This window comes from Montipora capricornis, chromosome 4, assembly GCF_036669925.1.
Source record: "Montipora capricornis isolate CH-2021 chromosome 4, ASM3666992v2, whole genome shotgun sequence".
In the NCBI taxonomy this organism is placed as follows: Eukaryota; Metazoa; Cnidaria; class Anthozoa; order Scleractinia; family Acroporidae; genus Montipora; species Montipora capricornis.
In genome coordinates, this window is record NC_090886.1 from 30,095,963 (window position 1) to 30,118,864 (window position 22,902).

General features: G+C 37.8%; 1 pseudogene; it reads left to right on the plus strand.

Annotated features, from left to right (window-relative positions):
• Window positions 1–13,731: 13,731 nt before the first annotated feature.
• LOC138046508 (uncharacterized) lies at window positions 13,732–16,938 on the plus strand (annotated as a pseudogene).
• Window positions 16,939–22,902: the final 5,964 nt, after the last annotated feature.

The following is a 22,902-nucleotide window of genomic DNA, read 5'->3' on the forward strand; positions in this document are numbered from 1 at the left end:
ACATTGCTTCGATCTAAAGATCTCCACACTATGGGTGAGTGATTTGCACTATAAGAACAAACAAACCCATTCAAAAGGACTTAAAGCAACAAAGAAGAATAGAAGTCGCTAATGAGCAACTTTTCCTTTTTTTTAAGTGTGATTCCCAGTGGAGATTGAAATTATATAAATGTTCTGGCAAATTAAAATTAGGGGCAGGCCAGAAGAACGCAGGACAAGATTTTTGACTTTGTCAACGCAAACTCGAAGAAACAATAAACGACTTTTTGAAGTGCAAAAACGTCTCCTACATTGGCCTCGCAAATCAATACCTTTTCGTTGAGTGTTCTGTTAGGGAGGTTTAATTTTGATGGACTGGAATTTTTTGAAAACTACAACCCCTTGCCATGTATGACTAAGCGGTCGGTCCCTGACATAAATGAATGACAAAAGGAGGTTTAGTGTCCGCTGAATAACAAAAACAACAACAAAAATTTATTTAGTCAGGGAATCCTTTTCACTTAAATAAGGTCACTGTTTTGAACATTAAAGAGTTCATTTGTTTTTCACGTCTGCCAGCCAGACTAATCCATTTAAGGTCACGGAGAATCTGGGCAGATCTCACATCCGAGTCACGCAATCTTTAGTTGCGCAGGCAAATCGTGAAATGTTACGGTGAAATTTACTGTGACACAAGGGCAATCAAGGCCTCAGTGTAATTCTACACATGTTTTACAATGTTATCAAAGAAAAAAAAAAACAGTTGTATAAAAGACGCAAGAATTATCGCAGACTAGACGTTTATCTCGGGTCACGCTGGAAGGAAACAAACAGAACACGTACAAAGTCAGTCAGTGCAAATAGTTTGAGTAGTAATTTAGCATTTCGTTCGTGCCTGAATTGTTTGCAGATCTGTTTGAAAATATGAAACTTTAAAGTTACTTTAGGCTCAACATATACCTGAGATGATTATACTGTTGTAGTTGTGTTTAAAAGGGAACTGTAATTCTTGTCACGCTCTATGTAGTCGAACTGATGTCAACACGACTTTTGGTTCTTTCTGGTTTAAATGAAGTGGAGTATTAAAAGTCAACAATTAAAAGCAATAAGAACTTAAGAAAAAAATCGTGTGATTGCATTACTTTCCTCTTTTTTATCGAAGCGGCTTAAAATTCGATGAAGTTCTCTGAAACATGAGCGATTTTCAATATAATTAAATGAATTGTTGCTTTTGATATGAAATTTTCTGTTTGTCATTTTCTTTATGAATTAATAGAGCTTTCCAGAATCTAAACAATTTATATTTTACGAAATGACTGTCAGAACAATAATTTTAGTTTCATTTAAAGAGATTATCTCCGTATGTTAAGTCAACGCAAAGTCAGAATTGCTCTCCCTAGGTGCAATTTTTAACCGATGTGCACGGCGAAAAAACAGCGTTGCCCAAAACTTTTTCTGCTGACTTTAAGAGAGAAAACACCGAGTTTGACTAGGATGCTATAATCTTTACAGTAGCGAAATGGCCATTGGAGATATTTTACCTTAAAACCGGCTTATTTTGGGAGGCCTAAATGCATGGTTAATTATTAACCTCCATTGATGGACAAGGTATCAATCAAATTGACCGATTATGCCTGCCTTGTACGCAGGAAAGATAGGCATATCTACATGCAGAGCCAAATTATCATTGGTTGAAAAGGCTAAATTTAAGAGCACTGTGTTCTTACTTAATTTCAGGGTATTTTTTTTTTTTAGATTTTCATGACAAAACCGAGGGGGGTGGTCTAGCTCCCCCCGGAAATATCCAAAATGCAAACTGCTTTGGGTTTTTTAGTTTTTTGAGTAAGTCTTAAATTGTGATCAAGTTTCGTGGCAATCCGTGAAATGACATGTAGCACACCTGCCTGGTCTACCCCTGGATATGCTCTTAAACCATCCTTTGCGTGGTCCAAATCGTGGCAGCCATATTACCAGAAGAAGTGTACACAATCAACATATTGAGCGTTCTTAAGTTGTTTATTACATGGAAAACTGTGGTATACAAGACCCTCCTGAGCAAGCTCACCTTTTTGCTTTGCATTATGTGTACTTACCACGAATACAAAGAAATCTGGACCTGTTTACCGTTGGTCACAATGGATGCCCACTGAGCTCGGAACATAATGCTTCACCTGAGCAGTTGTTTATTCAGGGGATGCTATTAGTAGCAGACAGTGAGCAGAGAACATCCAGTGAATTTGCTAATCACATAAAACTATTCCTTTTGGAACTTTGAAGACTTCCCTTTTACAAACTTTTCCCTGTTTAAAGGGAGACCAATGAAGGGCATTGCTATTTATGATATTGTCGTCGTTTTTCAGACTGAAAATGATGGATATGGCATTGACCTGGATGGACCTGCACCCTCTGAGGAATGCGATGGTCCCATTATTAATGAAGTAGCATTTGTGGAGGTGCCTTCTACAGGATTCCCACTGGGAAACAAAACATGGGAATTACAAACAGCTTCTATTGATCCATTGCGTGATTCAGATGTTAATGGCGTGGACATATACCTAGAAACAGTTAGGTTTATTCAAAACATGGTATAGAGTTCATGTGCAAAAGTGCCAGGTGTTCAACAGTTTTCCTTCTTTCTTTTAGTCTCTTAGCTGAACAAATTTCTTATCAAAATCATTATTGTCAGGGTCAAGCAACAACAAAGACATCTTGTGTTATCCCTATGTTACTGCAAATATAACTTGAATCATTTTTCCAATAAGACTGATAGAGAAAGAAACTTGAGCATGCAAAATATGCATACAGGCGAAACAACTCAAACTGAATTTTATCCAAACTGTTACTTATCTCAGGGTTAAGTGTTAAAATGTCCTGCAACAAAAAGAGTTCTGATTTGTTCCACCTCCCTGAGTTTGTCATAAATTGAAATATCATGCCCAGTTCAAAGAGATAAATATCCCCATGCACCATATTTCAATGCTTTTGTCAGATTACTCTTAAAAGAGGAAACATAGGAAAGAAATCATTGTTTATGTAGTTCTTTAAAATTGCTCTTATGCGGACCGCGATTCTGTTTTTCGTGTTTCAAATTATGTTCTTCCAAATCCGGGTCTTCAGGAAGCTCGGCCGCATTGGTCTGGAGCGAGTAATAAGTTATGCATACTTTTCCTGCGGAAAGAAAATTTATCCCTCTCTCTGCAAAGCTGCAAGATGGCGGAAGGCAGCAGTTCTCGTAGTTCGTCTTGTACGCCTTGTGAGAGAGCAGCGAGCCTGCTTCGGGTTGTACAAAACTTACTTCAAAACTCTGACAAAGATTCTCCAAAGAAGCAAGGAGTTGTGGCGAGTGATACTGCTCCGCAAAATAGCAAGTCTGCTGGACAGGATTAGGACAGTAACAGACAAGGGCATATCATGCAGGATTTTAGAAGTCTTTTTGCCAGGTATTCAGCTTCATCATGGAATCAGTCATTACTGACACAACCTCCACCAGCAAAGCACCCAAAGAGTGGCTCTTACGTTCGAAAGGAAACATGGATGCACAAGTTTTTGTGTTTAGCTGATCGTGCAGCTGAAAGGGCGCTGTCACGCAGCCAAAAGTAGCCTCTTCCTGGTATTCAGTTAGTTGGGGCGCAGCACAAAAATAATGAAGAAAAAGCGTGCAAAGGGAGGCTAGGGAACACCTGTGGTCAAACTGAACAAAAGGCCGTTGTGGTATACCAGGATCTGGTATATCCTCTGATTGGTCAATTTTGACAGATTGTGTCAACACTAGAACGCTAAGAGCAGGAGGATTGCATAACAAATCTGATCAATGGAAAAGATGTTTTTGCAATCTTTCCTACCGGTTTTGGGAAGAGTTTGATCTTTCAACTGTTTCCATGTGTCATGTCTTCCATGCTTCCATGAATGAAAAAGACGACGCCATCTCCACAATCATAGTCACAGTTTATTTAGGTGCTCCATCCGGAGATCTAAAGGAATGTTCCCCCCAGCTTTTCCTAGGCTATTAAAAAAACCTGTTAAGCAACACCTCCAATGCAATTCCTTTAGGCAGGATAGCATATATCTTAGCGAAAAAAAGCAAAACAACATAAGCATATTTCACTCTGTGGTGGCAATGGAGAAGCAGAAGTGCAATTTTGGTCTTCTTACTGGGTTGCCAGTATGGCAATCCCAGTCGGAAAGTTGGTGGGATTTGTTCGTTTTATTATTATTATTTTTTTCCGTGTCGGTAAAAGTCTTGCCTGTCACTCCCCTGGTAAGTGGTGTCTTTGTGCATAGAGCCTTCTGCACGTATTTTCTTAGGATCGAGAGGGTAGTGAAAATGCGTAGATTTCTCTGGTGGACACAGTAGAATCATTAACGTAGCCTGCAATGGCGTCAAAAGTCATGTAACGCGAATGGCGTTTTCGTGCATCTTTAAACAAAATATATCCTAATGGAACATCAATAGGATAAACAAGACAGGCTGTGAATCCGGAATCTGGAATCTTAAAAGTGACGAGTAATGGACTTCGACAACAATCTTTTGCCCGTCGAGCCAAAATCAAAGTGAGCTGTAGTTCGAATATTTTGTCAAGTGTGCTGTTATGTACAACACTGAAACCAAATGAACAATTCTCTGGTAACTCAGTATGGGTTCAACAAAGACAGAGAAGGAATCCATAAAGTGGATCTGTTATCTCAGTTGTTTCGCTATTTGTATTTACCTGTTCTCAACTCTCCACAGTCTTCCGGTAACAATTGGAAATTTCACCAATTCACTGGCATCGAAAGTCATTGTAACATGAATGGCGTTTTAGTGGATATTTAAAGAAAATATACCCTCATGGAGCTCAAGAATGGATCGTCAATTGAATGAACAAGACAGCGCTGAAAAATAAATGTCTGGATTTTAAGCGATGAGTAATGGTCTTCGACAGCAATTTCATTTTTTGCCTTTGGATATCAAGTGAGCTTTGTTTCTAATATTTTACTAACTTGGTATTATATAAAACACTGAAATCAAATAGCAACTTTTTTATGGATTTAACAAACATTGAAGGAATTGAACTCCTTGAATGTATCACAGTGTTTACTCAAGTCGCATCTTAGTTGTCTGGCAATTTACATTTACATTTACCTGTATTTTGTACTCACCTCTGCAAAGGTGTAAAAAATTTGGAAATGTGACAGTGTAGAATTTTTTGAATGATAGTTGTTGTCTCTTTTGTGCTTCATCATTTACAGTCAAGGTTCCGAGTCAAAAAGGGTTTGATGTGAACAGTCAAAAATTTATTTAATTGCATCTCTTGTTTGCACGCATGAAATTGAAATACTGTAGGAAGGTTTTTTTTGCCTCTGATAGTAAATATGTTGTTTGTTTCAATTTTCGAGCTTAACAAATTTGCATACCTGGGTTGAAATGTGATATGCGAGGATTTTTGATAAATAACCTCATCATGGAGAGTAAATTCTTGTCTTTCCAGAAACAATGGCCAAACTCAAGAGTTGCACGATTGTGATCTTTGTGTTGAATTTGCACATTTCTTGTCAAACTTTATAACACTTGAAAGAAAAAGAAAACTAACAAAAACAAAACCTTGTATCTTGCCATCGTTTGACACCGTGGTAACTTCATCACGGCGCCCGCTGAATCCGATGTCACTTCGATTTTGCGCTTTACTTTTGCAGCCAAAAGTACAGTAGCAAAATTGAACGTAGCAAAAATCTCCCAAAATATTTGTTGTTTATCGTAACTTTTTATATTCTGGGTTCAAAATTAATGTTGTTGCTGATGACAAAACATTTTATTCTTGATCGACCATCCTGAAAACTTCCTTCTGCTGTTCCTAAAAACTGTGTATCATTATTTATTCACTATTTTTTAGGTCACCCATCGAAATACTAACCCTGGTGGACAGGGAAACTTCAATGAACTTTTGTAAAATAGAAAGCTGTCAGACGCTCAGAGTGCACGCTTAAACTTGTGGGGGAACTTGGAAATGATCAACATTTCAGTGTAGAAGCCAATGTCTCGATTCCCTTTTATTTTCTTCAATCTTTCTGGGTTCGGTACTTTGTGAGTAACCACATGTCTTCTCAGGGGGCTATTTACCTAAGACGTTTACAATGGCACTACAATGATAGACAATACCAAAACAATATCGTGCACTGTTAGAGCTACATATTACGCAAGGACAACTTGAATCTCCTGGAAGACAACACACAGCTCAGTTGACATTATGGAATAAATTGCTGTGTTACTTCACTACCACACGTAAGCAATGCGTGTCAATTTTTTCTAAAGAGGACAGGAATTTCGTCTTTCGGACAAATGATTAATTAATAGGCCAGTAGCCAGGTTTTTATCCTCAGAAAAGGATCTGTTTCGTCATACGAATGTGCAAGGATCTGTGAGCCTAAGGGCCTCTGCTGGTATGACTTCTGGGTGACCCCTTAAATGGTCTTAATGTCCCCCCAACTTAAACAAAATGGCCTGGAACGCTGCACGTACCACAGGCAACCCAGTGTATCCTCACGGAGGGTCTAGTCTATCTTGGCTTTCAGGTTCTTCGGTGGCAACTGTTGCTGGTGATTCTGAATCGGGTTCTTTCTCTCGTTCGTGTCTAAAGTAATGTCAACAAAACACAAAGATAATTCGAATTGCTAAGATAATTATATAGAACACCAGCTCTTGAGAGGTATAAAAAAATGTTTACAAACGTTATCTTTACTATAAACATACTTTGTATCATCCCCTCACTTCTATTTCAGTCCCAAATATAAATTTTGAATACCTTTACTTTTTTATTCACTTATATAATAATCATAAACTATTAATATTATGACTGTATATGCAACAGGGTGTTAAATTTTGTCACAAGAACATAATGCATGTAATTCATTTCAATTCAGTGCAATACTAGTTTCTGCCTTGTTTAGTCTTGTATGTTTTACCACATATATGCCTGCACACAAAGTATCCATACTCATCTTGCTCTGCAGTGACATCTACATTGTTGACACGACCATGCTCGGTTCTCTCATGGCTAAGTGATAACAAAACAATTTGACACTTAGGAAAGGAAAAAAATCACTTAAATTTACAGCTCAATGAATTCACAATAATGTTAAAGGTGATTTTTTTTCGCCTGGTCACAAAAGTAAAACTCAGGCTTAATATTCAATTATTGATTGGGATTAGACAACAAGTTTACTGTCCATGTCCAAATTAAATGAATGGTATGTCACCATTCCGTACTCTAAAATATTAGTAAACATACTTCACTCGTGTGCAAGGAAACTTGAACTTTTTCCCACATACTCTGCAGGGATAACCAGTTCTGTCAAGCACCCTGAGATCTTCAATTCTGGAATTTGGACGTGCGAGAGGATCCCCTACAATGAATAACAAAAACAACTTGCAATCACTTTCTTTACAAGCCACCTCTCCAGTGGTCACCTCTGTAATAGCCAGGATTTTCCCTCCTATCATGCTTTGATCGACGTTTAAACTCTTAGAGAACCACCCTGGCCACAGTGGACACCTGTATACAACAGCTTTTTATTCCACCTTGAGGTTCGTTGTACAGAGGTTCAACTGATCATGATCAGCCAGCCCTAAGTTACAAATCATGACACATACATGTTAGCACGTTTACACTTGTTGACACTTATGCCAGCGTAAAGAAATATGTTGAATAATAATTTGGGTTAACATGTTAACACAATGATACAATTTCATACCAGCAAAGTGCATCCAGGCAGCTAAAATGTGAGCGATAGTTTCAGAATTAAAGAAATCTTTAAATGAATTATAATCAACTGCTGGACCCTTTTTTGCATTGCTGCTTTCTGCAAAGGATGTCCCCCTTCTCACCTACAGAATCTTCCTTCACAAAGATCTTACCCACCTTAAAACAAATGGGAAGCTTATTTTTTTAATTATTTATTATTAACTTGGTAAAATAATAACTGTAGAATTTGATGATACAGGGATACTGAGAGCTAAATAATAAAATTAGATTTGAAAACTTGAAAGTTCTTGCAATCCACAGAGAGTAAGACAACAAATAAAAAAAAATGATGAAAGAGCAATGAGAGAAGAGCATGCATAATTTGTTTACTATGTTCTGACACATTAAGCCACAGCATCAAAAGTTCAATTTCTGATCCTCTAACAATACCTCAAACAAAATTCTGAAAATGTGGGCTCCAACCATCCAGTCTCTCTGCCTGAGTTTCTCCATTATTAAAAGTCCACTTAACGTTTCTTGCTCGTTCTTCTGTAAGCTGGTCCCCATGCACCACTGTTTCGTGAAGAACCTCTCCATTTTGTACAGGAACATGCTGATCTTGGAAAGACTTCAAAATGTCAACCATATCTCCGGATTTATTGGAATTTAGAAATTCCAACCCAAGTAGAGCATGAAAAAGAGGATATTACAATGAGCACTTCAAGCATTAAGAGCAAATCTTACCAAAAATCAAACATTTTCAAAATTTCGTGGCAACAGCTCAAAAATCAATTCGGCCCATTATCTCATTTTCGGTAGACCTTAATGTAAAACAAAACACTGCATAGTTCATTTTACTAAGTATCGATTAGTTTTCAAGAAAATCGATAATCATCGAATTTTGTGCGATTAACAACCCCTCGCGTTACAAAGTAAAACACTCAAGAGCAATAAAATCTACCACATATTGTTGACTAATGTCAAAAAATACCGTTAAAGCAATTTTTATTAATTCTCGGCTATTTATTTTTAAAATCTAATTTAATTTGCCCGACCTATTTTTATCCAAAAGAAAACTTATCTAAAATTAGCCTATTATTTAAGCTCGTGGTACTGCATATAATTCGTTGAAAACCTAGTGTTTAAAAGTCAAAGAGTTGTTCTTTTAGAGTGCCAAAGGATTTTTTGAGGAAATGATTTAGGGCGAAGAAATTGATTTTTAAAGTTGGATAAATTTCGGTGTTTCAACTTGTCCCAAACGTGACATCACACTGCACCCACACTACACTTGACAGAAGCACCTAAAAAGTTAAGCAGAATGCATTAAGTCACGGTCTATTTTAACGTACAGAATCTAACCTTTTTGTCTTCAAATCAATGAGGAAGAAAACTGTATTTCTGCAGGTCTCATTTGGTTCGTGAAACAAGCATTCAAAATAATTTCCCACGACATGATAGCGGCACGGTGGCATTGTTTGTTTTGCATGCTTTGGTCGTTGGTTTTTGTTGTGCATTTTCACTGCCTCCATTTTCCTCAAAAATGGTATCGGAGTGCCTTTTGTAAGTCTTTTGTGCCGAAACATTAGTTTTGAACTGAGCAGTAAACGAAAGCAGAACCAAGAGACCTCAAGTCAAAAACATATGTTATCACGTGGGTGGTGTGAAATACCGCTTCATTCAAGTGAAATCTACAACTGCAGAAAGACAGGATTGGAACATGGAACAAGTGACTAGTGGATCTTAGCGATTTTGTTATTGAATATCAGAGTAAAAAAAGAAGGAAAACAAATAGGATCGCTACAGAAAATATGATCGCTATAGAAAAATCATTACCTGAGGAAACAAACATATTCGATGATTATCATGACGATTCAATAAAGAATGCAGAAGGAGAGAACAAAGGGGAAGGTTCAGGAAGCGAGTTTCGTAACCTCCGAGCTGATCACATGGTCAAATAATGGCGAAAATTCCTGTGCCGTTCACGTAACAAGCAAGCATTGATAGTCTTTGTAACCCTGGAATGGCAGAAGGAAAAGTATGCAGACAAATTATCAGGAAAGACAATCGTGGTAACCTGTGGCAGACAAGCCTACCAGTTGTCATCTGGAGTGGTTGAACGTCTGACTGATCTCGACTCATCTCAAGAAGAAGCGGACACCAGGTTACTGTTGCATGCAGCTCATGCCATGAGATCAAAGTTTGTTGTGGTAATAATCGTGTCCGAAGATACAGATGTCTTGGTACTGTGCTTGACTTTCATGAGTTTTATCCCGTCCACTATGTTCATCAAATGCAGTTCCCAGACAAGAGTAAAGTAATGAGATGTTTCAAGGATAGTCGAGCGAATTGGAGCAAGTACATGCAGATCATTGCTGGGATTCCATGCGTTTACTGCCTCTAATACAGTTAGTGCATTTCAGGGACGGGGGAAGGTACTAGTGTTTCGGATCATGGCACAAAATCAAGAGTTCCAGGAAGTATTCCAGAGACTTGGAAGGGAATGGCAGCAGTCTAACGAAACGAGCTCTATTGTGACCTCCAGAGGTTTACCTGTGCTATGTACTGCAAGATGCGGGAACAAATGAAGTCAACGAGCTGCGATACCGGTTGTTCTGCTTGAAGAAAGGGGATGTTGATTCCAATCAGCTACCTCCCTGTGACAACTCACTTCGCAAGCATGCACTGAGAGCTAACTACCAGGCTGCAATTTGGAAATGAAGTCTTCAACAATGCCCCAAAATACCTTCGCCTCTTAGATGTGGCTGGTGCACTGAAGATGGCAGACTGGCGATTGATTGGATGGGTGGTCTACGAGCCCAGAAAGCAGTTCTGGAACTGTCTTTCCAATGCAGCAGGTTGTAATCAGTATCGTTACCTTCCTTAGCTTACAGATGTTGTAAATAGCGAATTTTTCATGTAAATTATGTTTCTAATCAGTTAGCGTGATCTTGTTGGCCTTTAATTATTTAATTATTTAATTATTACTTACTACATATTTGTCAACAATCAATCCTTTTGAAATCAGTATCTTTAATTTGTTAAACTAGTGTTTTAGTGTAACCTAATTGTCTTTTATAGGTGTGTTCTTGTAATTGACTTGCCCCGCCTTGATTAGCTTTCTCTAGCTATTTGCGGGGCAAGCCATCCATTAATTATTGTATTTAGCTAAATAAAGTTGTCGCTGTTGTTGTTGTTGTCCTGTATTTGTGTTAAATTCATACATTCTAAAGCAAAGTCGGTAATTGAAGAAAAAAACCTTAACTTCATACTCAGACATGGCAAAAATGCACTGTTGAAGTAAACTGTTTAATTAATAGAGTTTATTACTCCCATAATGGAATTTATATGATTTGAATGACAATAACGTGCCCCCAAAACAGAAGACACTTAATAATTAATAATGTTTGAGCATCAAACGATATTTAGCTCTTCAGTACGTGTTTGTCTACTAGAAAGGTGCATTCCTCTGATTGTTTCCCTTAATCATTTCCTCAGGTGACATTTGCACAATGGGTGGCTCTATTAGGTTTGAAACAACTGAAACCTGGAAACCATACACAAATGCAAACAGGGAAAAACATGCAAAAAGTGTTCAAAAGTTTGAATCTCCTTTGAAGGATTCCTTGTCTGATGTTGCTAAACATGAGAGGAAGCTCCAGTACATGGCAGACAAAGGCATGCGACAGCTTGGTCCTCCCCGGATTTGAGTATTTGCAGACAGGCAAAGACCAGAGCCCCCTCATTGCAAGATAAATGCATGGCAACAGTTTCTTAACATTGTATACCAAGAGAGTGTACAAAGAAACCTTTTTGACCAGTTTGTCCAAGTTTTAGCTGCCCCAGTACCTGCTGCCCCTATCCCTGAACCAGTATTGGAAGCTCAACAAGAAACACCAGTTGCTGGTTGTGGTTTGGTGTTTCGTGTACCTTCTATCAAGGAACACTACAAGGTTGATAAAGACAAAGTTCAATAAGATCTCCACGCGGTTAATAGGAGATCAAGCCATTGCAATTGCCCGGTATGGGTACCAATTAGTTGATTGAGGGTAAAGCGACTAGCACTAAGTCAACTTGTGCTCCACCTAAGAAATGCTTGTGTTTTGTTCAACAAGGTATCTGCAACAAGAGCAGAGCTATTGGAACTTGAGGAGAATTGCAAACTGTATTTCAAACTCCTTTGTTTATTCTTCCCAAGCAATGTGAATGTAACATCTTGGACAGTGGGTTATGCCCTACCATATCATGCATTAAAGCTCTATGGTATGTATCACGTTGGCTATGGTATAATTTCTCAGCAGGGAAAAGAGGCCAAGCTTTCAGCAGTTAAGAATGACTTGAAACTCAGCAACAGATCAGTCAGGTAAATGGTGGCAAGTGATGAGGGCAAATTATGTACGAAATGTGTATCTTCCTGAACATCAACCACTACCACAGACATACAAGTCCCACTTTAAGTCAAGAGTACCCCCACATTGTGTTTCTGAAGATGTTTGTAACTGTGGCAGAATTAAGCAAGTGGATGGTGATCTTTGCCATTCATTTCTCCAAAGTCAAGACATTGTCAACTCAGCAGAGCAGCAGAAGTTATCCTCTCAGCTTGTAGAGATTTTCAAGCCATATCTATGTCCTGATTCAGAATGTGGTCACCGGTTTGCTGACAATGTTGATCTACAGTTACATGAGTTGCTGCACAATGGAAAAGAAGCAGTATCTTGGAGTGCTAAGAACCCAAAAGAGATTACTGTTGTAGAGCTTAAAGCAGAACTTACGAAAAGGAACCTTTCAACTGGTGCAAAGAAGGACATTTTGATCAAGCGACTTGAAAATAGTTTTTTCTTCTGACTGATCTCTATACATTATCTCACAGTATAAGTTGGAAGAATTTGTTAAAAGGTCAAAGCAAAATCAATTTCCTCAGGTGATCATTTCATTCATTCTCCTAACCTATTCCCTTGATTAAGTATTGATATGATGGGCAGAAATTTGATATTGGTCACTCTTGGTACTTAAAGGGTTAATCATATGGCAGCCATGTTGTCCCCGGAGAATAAAAAAGCTTTGTTCTACCCAGGACAAAAGCCTTTTTATTCTCCATGGACAATATGGTGCCATGTGATTAAGGAAAGAGTAATGGAGATTGATTGCCTGCCAAAGTTATTGATCCCACGTGAGCCACAAGACATGTTTGCGAAATCATTATTCAAACAGTCGTTGATGTATAGTGTTCCATTCTTACATCAAATATTTCTGTAAATTATGAGCATATTTAAAAAGTTAATTGAGATATTATTACCATGGAAAAAACACGCTAAATTTTTATTTTTATTTTTATTTTAAACACACTAGAATTCTAGTCCCAGAACAGTTTTTTGAGCAAATAAAAAGAAAAACTCTTGTTTTAAGGAAATGTCTGATTTGGAAGTTAGATTTAGCTCTTGTGAAATTTGCATATAGTTACTTTGTAAATTTCACTAGAGTCAAATCTATCTTCTAAAATACTTTTTAGGTCAACAAAAAATACCCTGGGATTAGAATTCTCCTCTTTTCAATCAGCAAATAGGATTCTTATCTCTGGAAATTTTTATGAGTGTGTACATACCAACATTACAAAATAAAACTTTTGAATAAGAATAATGAGTCATGATAACTGGTAGTTACTGTCTAAGTTAGTTATTCATCAGTTGTTATTCATCAGTGACTGCAGACTTGAGTCAATTGCATAGTTATCTTCAGTGTATCTTTGGATGTAGAAGGACACGCAGGCTCTCTGGTTCTTTATTACATACTCAATACAGAATGGTGTAGACTTGGAAACAACTATCGTTGATTTTCCATTGTAAACCGATTTGTTTTTCTGTCCTGTCTTTGACGGAACCTTTTTAAAATGTCTCTTAGCAAAAAACGTTTCCCCAGAGAAGCGAGCGGGTGAAAAGAGCCTTCTTAATGAGTTCATTTGAGTTAGAGTTATCACATGTTTACGACCATCACGAGTGGTGTTGACTTCACCAGAGTATCCGCGGCACAGTGTTAACAAATGACGAAATATGACCCAGGGAAAGAACAAAGACCTGTAGCCTTGGATCTTGAAAGTTTTGATCTGAGAGTTTTCCCAAGTTCAAACAGGTAAGAATCGATAACAGGACTGACCAGCTCAAGTTTGTTCCCAATTACTTCTTCAAGTTGGTTGTCCATGTTTAGCATACCATAATTTGGCTTTCCAGTTGCTCCTCGTACGGCCTTGATCCATTCTCTTTCCACCGAAAATTTCATCTCTAACATGGAGGTATTCCAGAACCTTTCACCACGTTCTTGATCATCCTTTGATGCTTTCAAATCGAGCACGGAACTTCACACAACAGACGCCATGTTGAAACAGTATTCTATACCTGTTTATAGCACCAGGGTGAATACCGCTGAAAATATGTGAGCCAGCACGAGTGGGATAGTTTTTTTCAAGCGGGTGACCAGCATGAACTGTTAATATTCTATTTCGTTGAAAAAACATGAAAAATATTCGGCGAATATCACAATCGGGCTGTACAAGGGAAAGTATCCTGTTTCCTTGGTAACCAAATCAGTTAAATATTGTTTGAAATGAATAACCAATGGGGTACCCTAAAATGTCCAAGTATAGTTTGATTTCCACTAAATGGTCAAAAGATACGAATTTTTCGATACTTTTCCCTATTTATAAATATAATAGCAGTTCCTTGGCAACTATTGACATTCACTGTGAAGCGATATTTTGCTGATATCACTTTATCTTGTAATATGTTATGATTTGAATACTTATTAAATTTAAACATAGAATTTGGGGCATTATGAGTACATCTAAGTTACAAAGTAAACTTCATGATTTGAAGCATTCAAAGGCAAAAAATAACGTTTCTACGGTATTCGTTGCCATGGCAACGAAATAAACACACGTGACTTGCTGGAAAGAAAGGTATAATAGATATACATAACATATCCAAGTATCCGTTCTTGAGGATATCATGGTCCAAAGATATTAATTTTTTAATGTGGAGCATTATGCAAAAATTGCCAGATTTTTTATCCTACTGGATACCCCACCCCCTTCAAATTTCAGCTCATTGATATCATGGATTTTCATAAACTTCAATAAATGTAGATTAAAAAAATCCATGATAGCACTGGTCCCTCCAATTGGTACAAAAAACCATATTTTAGGGGTCTTGGCCCATGGACTATCTTTTTGTTTTATATAATGAAGAAGTAAACTTTATTCGCATAAAAGCTTATGGTGATGTCTATCGTGTGTTGGTCCTCTAATAGATCATAGGGAAGAGCCAATCAAAAAACGAGAATAACTTGGGTTATTATATAAATAATAATAGCACACTGTAGAATAAATGTATAACAAAGCTTGTCTTACAAAATAGATATTTCACTTGGACAATAGGAACTTTTTTATCTCTTTGTTAAAAAGACACTATTAGAATGATTAATAAAATCCGGAATACTATTCCAGATATCAATCATTTTATTACAGGTTGAGTAGATGCTGTAGTTTGCTCTATTAAACGTTTTATGCAGATTCCTCGAACTTCTTGCATAATAATTATGCATTTTGGAATTAAGAGTACAAAAATCTTAAAATATAGTGGCAGTGCGTTATGGTTAAAGCTAAAGCTGGGAGAACCAGTCAAAAGATCATTTTTGTTTAAAATACCAAACTTCTTAAAAAGTGTCAAGGATGTAGAATCATAAGTGGAAGAAGGCTTCACTGGATATACAGAATTCATTTTCTTTGTCACCGGAGTTGTTCTTCCCTACATCTTTTAGAATTGGAACTAACAATGGAACTAGTAATAGAACTAAAGAGAAGTCCTGTAAATCTAGTTCACATCATCGACAATCTACATCTTTTAAGTCCAAAAAGGCTTCACGATGGAAGAATAAAATCTGTGGTATGATTTTAAATTGCAATGGCCTCAAAGGATCTGACCATATTGTAAAATTCCAAGCCCTCCTGGACCTTCACAATCCTGACTTTGTTCTGGGGACTGAATCCAAGTTGTGTTCTGATATTTCAAGTTATTCCATCTTTCCCCCAAATTATACAGTATTTAGAAAGGATAGAAATCGTTTTGGTGGCGGCGTTTTTCAAGCTTTAAATTCTGATCTGACCTGTGTGCCAGAGTTCGACTTTGCCGTAGACGACTGTGAAATTATATGGACCTCGCTTCATTTAGCCAACTGCAAGACCCTATTTTTTATCATCTTATTATAGGCCACCAAACTCATCCCTTAATTCACTTGATCATAAGACGTGTGTTTGCCAAAGTACCAATCATCTAATATCATCATGGGGGGCGACTTCAATCTTGGTGACATTGATTGGGATACAGATGTCCCAACTCCAAATAATCCCTCTACGGCATCTCAACACCAGAAATTTCTCCAGATTATTCATTTTCTCAGCATGTGAAAGCCTCTACTAGACCCACATCTGGGAAGGTCCTGATTTGTTATTGTCAACCTATCCAAATGCTGTTGGTGACACATTGAATATCTCTGGGCTGAGAGATCACCTCGCTGTTATATTCGAAATTAAATCTAAAGCTTACTAGATCTGTTAAGCCTCCACACAAGGTGTATTTATATAACAAAGGTAGCTTTGATGGCCTACAAGAATTCATGTCAGATTCGTCATCTGCATTTTTTGCTTCAAAACCTGAAGAGAGGTAAGTTTAAGAGAATTGGAACATGCTTAAAACATCTCTGATAGCTGGTATGTGTCAATTTATTCTACAAAAGTCATCTTGATGGAAATTCAAGTTACCTTGGATTGATATCAACCTCAAAAGAGAAATGCACAAGAAAGATCACCTGCCTAGAAAGGCTATTCACTCTAAAAACAACCAACATTGGGAAGCATTTAAGTATCAATGCAACCTTGTTTTCAAAACCTATAAAGGAAGCTCACCATCACTATCTTGATGATGTTATTGGCAATAGTCTAACAAACAACCCAAAGAAGTTTTGGTCATATGTAAGGAATAGCAAATCCGAGAACCTTGGTATTCCCCCAGTAAAGAACAGTGACTCATCTGTATGTGTAACTGATAAGGATAAAGCAGAGTCTCTAAATTCTTACTTCCATTCTAGCTTTAATCAGGAGCAGATGTCATTTCCTAATATTGGTATATCACCTTTTTCATCAATTGCAGACTTACAGATTTCAACAGCAGGGGTCTTTAAACAACTGTCTCAATGAAATCCTAAGAAAGCATGTGGGCCTGATGAAATTCCAGCGAGAGTCTTAAAGGAGGTTTCACAATCAGATTCGTGTTGGCTCTCTTTCATCTTCCAACAATCATATCATTGTAATACCGTTCCATCGGATTGGTCCAATGCCTTAGTTACAGCAATTTTTAAGAAAGGTAACAAGTCTGACCCAGCAAATTACCGCCCAATTTCATTAACTTGTATCTGCTGCAAGAGAATGGAGCACATTATTCTTAGTCATATGTCCAAACACCTCTCATTGAATTTATTGATCAACAACATGGTTTTAGAGAGAAATTTTCTTGCAAGACACAGCTAATTCTGCAGTACATGACTGGGCGAAAGGCATTAATCTTCGTCGTCAAACTGATGTGATCTTGTTGGATTTTTCCAAGGCATTTGACTTTGTGCCTCATGAACGTTTGCTTGCCAAACTTGATTTTTATGGAAGTAGAGATAAAATGCTTAGTTGGATTAAAGGTTTCTGTCCAACCGCACACAGAATGTTTCAGTCAATGGAGTTCTCTCCTTATCGAGACCTGTGGTATCTGGAGTCCCCCAGGGTTCTGTCTTGGGACCGGTGCTGTTCATTTTGTTTATCAATGATATTTCATGCTCTGTTCAATCAAATCTACGTCTATTTGCGGATGACTGTGTATTATACAGAAACATGGTTACCCATCAGGACTGTCTAGTTCTATAGCAAGATCTTTGTCGTCTTTTCCTTTGGTCAAAGACTTGGCAACCTACCTTCAACGTAACTAAGTGATACCATCTAGGGATAACCTGCAAGAGGATATCTCTCAATTTTAATTATCCCTCTCAAGAGTCTCTTCTGCGACTTACCTGGGGATAATTTATCCTGGAACAATCATTGTGATATTATTTCTAAGAAGGCGAATTCAACCCTTGGTCTTCTAAGACGAATCTTATCTGGTTGTACTCCAGAGGTTAAGAGCACAGCGTATCTTACACTTGTACGCCCTAAACTGGAGTATGCCAGTTGCGTATGGAACCCTTACACGCAGTGTAACATCGATAAGATAGAGATGGTCCAACGTCACGCAGTCAGATTTGTTTACAACGATTATTTGCCTTTCAGCCATGTCTCTCCATTAATCAAAGCCCTGGGATGGGACTCCTTGGAACATTGTGGACTGACTAACCAAGTGCTTACGTTTTACAAGATTTATGCAGGGCTTGTTGGTATTTCCTTACCACCTGAAGTATCTTGTAATACAAGAGCCTCTAGATTTCCTAATTGTGCACCATTTTGCCAACTTGCGACACTAAATAATACTTATAAATATTCTTTTTACCCTAGAACTATGAGAACCTGGAACAGTTTACCTTTAGTTTTAATTCCTAATTCATCAGATAATTCAAGGCCATAATTTCAAGCATGTAGATTACGTTATTTTTTTAAATTGTTTAATTCTAATATGCAAATTTTATTGCATGTTTATATGTACATATATCTTAAGCTTTTGTTTTAAAACTCCTAGTATAGTAATTCTGTTTTAGGAGTATACTTATTAAAGATTAAAGATTAAAGATTAAAGTGATAATTCTTAAAATCTTTTGTAATGTCAATACCTTACCTAGTCCTGTTGGATAATTATTACCCCATATTATACTGAAATGTAGGTATCAACTATGGTTGCCGAAATGTAGCAAAATTCGACAGGGCTTGTATACGTTCAATATATCATACATATTGGAAATAAAACTGCTATAGATTCGTTTTTTTGGTATATATATTTGATACACATGTAGCAAAATTCAACAAATTCTTTTAAGTATTTGCTGAATTATTTCTTTCAATATCCATTTGATAACCTGACCTCAACATTCATTCGATAATTCACCTCAATATCCATTCGATCCCACATGTGACCGATATATCCATATTAGGAAAGTGGCACAGAAAGGCTTCGTTACTTATGCTGTTGCAAAATGGCGGAAATCGAGTGGGAAAGTCTTGCATCCTGTTTCCTTAATTTACTTGATAAATGTGAGCTAGCCTTTGATGAGGCCGCCGAAGCATTTAATGGTGTTGAGCTAGCTCTCTCTGTCATTCGTCATATTGCGGATAGTGCAGACGAACAGCAGTCTTTGTTTTTAGAGATTCATCAACATTTGTGGCAGCAAGTTGTCGATATTGGAAGAAGGACAACAAGTGCAGTAGATTTGGGAATACCATCCACTTCGAGCAATAGGCGTGGGAGGCTTTTCTTCAATATACCAGCATTTGTTCTTGAAGAACTGAGGGGGATTGGTTTTACATGGTCTGACATTGCAAAAATGCTAAATGTTTCTCGTTGGACGATCAGCAGACGTGTAAAGGAGTATGGCATGAAAGGTCTTTCCAAATTTTCTGACATGACAGACGCAGAACTAGATCACATAATCGAAGATTATATCTCACGCCATGGATCTACCACAGGGCAGTCATATATCATGGGGCAACTAATATTATATACATACATAATATACATACTTAATTGACTGCTCCCCACAGGGGCTTTTCAGGGCCAATGAAACACAACAAAACGAAGGAACAGAACAACAACAACAATTGTTAAGAATCCCAACTGGCCAGGGGCAAACCAGTTACTTATTTACAAGTGCAGCTGGGAAGTTGAACGAGGGACTACCAGGATCAAATTCAACGAGTGGTCAGACGGGGTCTTGAACCTGGGATCTCCAGGTCTCAAGGCAAGTGCCAGGACCACTGGGCCACACTACCTCCATCTCTTGGACTTCGACTTCAGCGTGACCGTGTCAGGGCAAAATTAACGAGAGTAGACCCAGAAAACACTGCTCTTCACTGGGCATGTGTCATAACAAGGCGAGTTTATAGCGTTCTGTGGCCTAATTCACTGTGGCACTGGGGGTACGTTGTTCATGGATGTATCAATGGCCTTTCTTGCATGATAATATATTTGAACTGTGCCACCAACAATTACTCAGTTACTGTTTTGAACTTGTTCCTTGAAAGAACAAGAGAATTTGGAAGGCCCTCTCGTTTCCGTGGTGATCACGGTGAGGAAAACATTGGTGTTGCTCAATACATGACCCAAGTAAGAGGAGACAACAGAGGCAGCTTTATAACAGGTCCTTCAGCAAGGACCCAAAGATTTGAAAGACTTTGGCATGTGGTGCTTCGATGCATGACTTTTCTGTTTTATTGAGTTTTGTACTCTCTGGAAGGCAATGGATACCTCAATGTTAACGATCCCATTCACCTTTTTCTTTAACATTACGTTTTCAAGCCCAGAATAAGCTTCGCAATAAATGAATTTAAAGCCGCTTCAAATCTGAGGCCTGTTCGCACTGAAAACAACTGGACCCCAGTGAGAATGTGGGTCAGTGGTTCTGCTGCACGTTACAATGCCGACATCACAATGGCAGAAACAGAGGCACAGCTGCAACCTAATATAGAGCTTTATGGTGTTGACCCGGAAGGCCCAGTACCTCTGGAAGGGCATGGGGCTGTCGAAGTTCACGATATCCACAGCCCATTTTCCTCAGACGTGCTTCAGCCACTCAAGTCAACCACAAGCATTTGGTTGGATGGTCTAGACTTTTTCGAAAGGCTGACATGAAAGTGCAACAGAATGTTCATTATTATAGCAATAATTGAGGCAGTCACCCTTTAGCTGACAACTTATGGAAGTCACAAATTTTGGTACAAAGTCATCTGCATAGTTAAAATTACTTGACTCTACACCTGAAAGATGCAAATCCCATGTACTCTTTGTTTCGATAATTATGATTGGCTGAGAGAAGTGCAGTTTTTAGTACACAATATGCACAAAAAAGGTAACAAAATGCAAGGTTTGTTTTCATGCTAATGTGGCTTTTGACCAGACAAAGAGTGACAGATGGTCACACTTGAAACACATGATGCCCATATTACCTTACATCTACTCACTAACTCATGATAAGTGAACAATGGTTGATTAACACAAACCCTGTGAAAGTGAATCTCCCTTTAAATAGACTGGGAAGCCGAACTGTTACCATGGAATCAAAGAAGATCTTTAAAAAAATAACGGGTCATTCTTACTCTCTTTTAAGGGCCTTTCAAATAAACAAACATAGTTTTTTACTTCATAGGCACTCTAAAAGATGCAGTCAAAAGGGCACATGCGCCAGTCCTTATCTTTATCCCAAGGCTAGGTGGGTGATCCTATTTCGTGTTTGTACTGCTTTCTCTTGTGCTAAACATATGTTTCAGGATTGCATTCTGAGGGAAACAAGTCCTTGAAAAATAGTCTTGGGTCTGTTCAAATTCATTCTGACTTTGATTTTCACTCTAATTAGAGAGACACGGTGAATAATTTACCCACTTACAACAAAAATACTGAACCAGACTCCACATGAACTCCTTTTTAATTAGGTATATTGACTATATATCTGAATCAGACATCTTACAAGCTGTAGTAGATGTACAAACTTCACATAACATTGTATAACGTCAACAAAGTGTAAGGGTTTGCAATGTGTTTTGAAAGATCGTTCACACCTGAAAATGCCTCTTTAATTTACAATTGGACGTAACAACCTCCATGCATTGGGGGGTTCCTTTTCTTGCTATGAATAATAACAATTATTTTAAATTTTGAAACTGAAAGAAACCATAGTAATTTTATGACCTTACCTTAAACTCAAGTACAAATGTTAATTAAGCCAAACCAGATCCAGCTTCTCTCTTAAGTAACGTTTCCATGGCAAAGTGAAATTGCAGTTCAGAATCTGTCTCTACCGCTACTTTTTGTGATATGCAAAGTTGAATGCATGAAATCGATCTAATCTTGTTGGATAAACTGTAACAATCCCCTCATGAGTTGCACCGAGATCTAAGAAATCATAAACCCCAATACATTTGTCAAATGATTCTTTGAATGCAGGGAAAGAGGTATAACAAGTAGGCAGCTATAGCTTCCAGAAGCAAGTGTTTGCTTTGGGATAAATAGCCCTTGGATCTCTTGCAACGCCAACAGAAGTCTTTCTCTCTCCAAGATAGGATGGGATGTAAGGTGTCCCAGTAAAGAAATGAATAAATTCCTGCAGTGGGGTTAGTGCTTCTGGACGAAAACTGTTTCCTGGAATTTAATTTAACAGAACATCATTATTCAACAATTTTCATACCTTACAGTTTTCAAAGAAAACACTTTATTTTATAATTTTGTGTACTTTTTCAATGAAATGCATTTTTCCCAATCATATCCTTAAGGCATATGCTGCCAAGACTTTCCTATTAAAATGTAACTACAGGTACGCCCGAAAGTGTTATCAAGCATCATAAAGCCAATAGCGAAAGGTTTCAATAGTGATGTTAAATCACAAACTATGACACAGTTGTACAGAACTTGCAATCTACAGATGCAGATTTATTAAGAGTTCACTTGGTGGAATAACATTTACCAGCAAATGCTACACTGTCAGTGCACTTGAAAATGAATAACTGCCCCATATCCTCTAGGTTAGATAACAAAGATTACCTTCAGCTCTACTTTCAGGCTTGGCAACATATGCCTTAAGAAAATCCAAGGCTCTTTCTTGACTACTAGTAAGTGAGGTGTCGTCTTCAGCCACAATCAAATTTTGAACTTCTTCAACTGAGGAGGTTGCTTCAGTTTTCTTTGTAAACACCAATGGAGAGATGCACGTATGACTCTTGGAATGACAACAGAGAAAGACTATCCATGCCTTTCATGATATCTTCGATTTCATTCTTTCTCTTGATAATTACTTGCTGAAGTAAGATCTTCTGTACAGCCTTATGTCTGTTGCCCTCTTAAAGGTTGACCACTGCACAACAGCAGGGTTTTGAATCCTCAAATTTGGCAACTGATCCTTAGTAGACTTAAGGATTAAAGATATTGTTTCTCTGACATCGATATCTGGGACATCTTCAATACAAGTACTGATAAGGGCTTTGTCC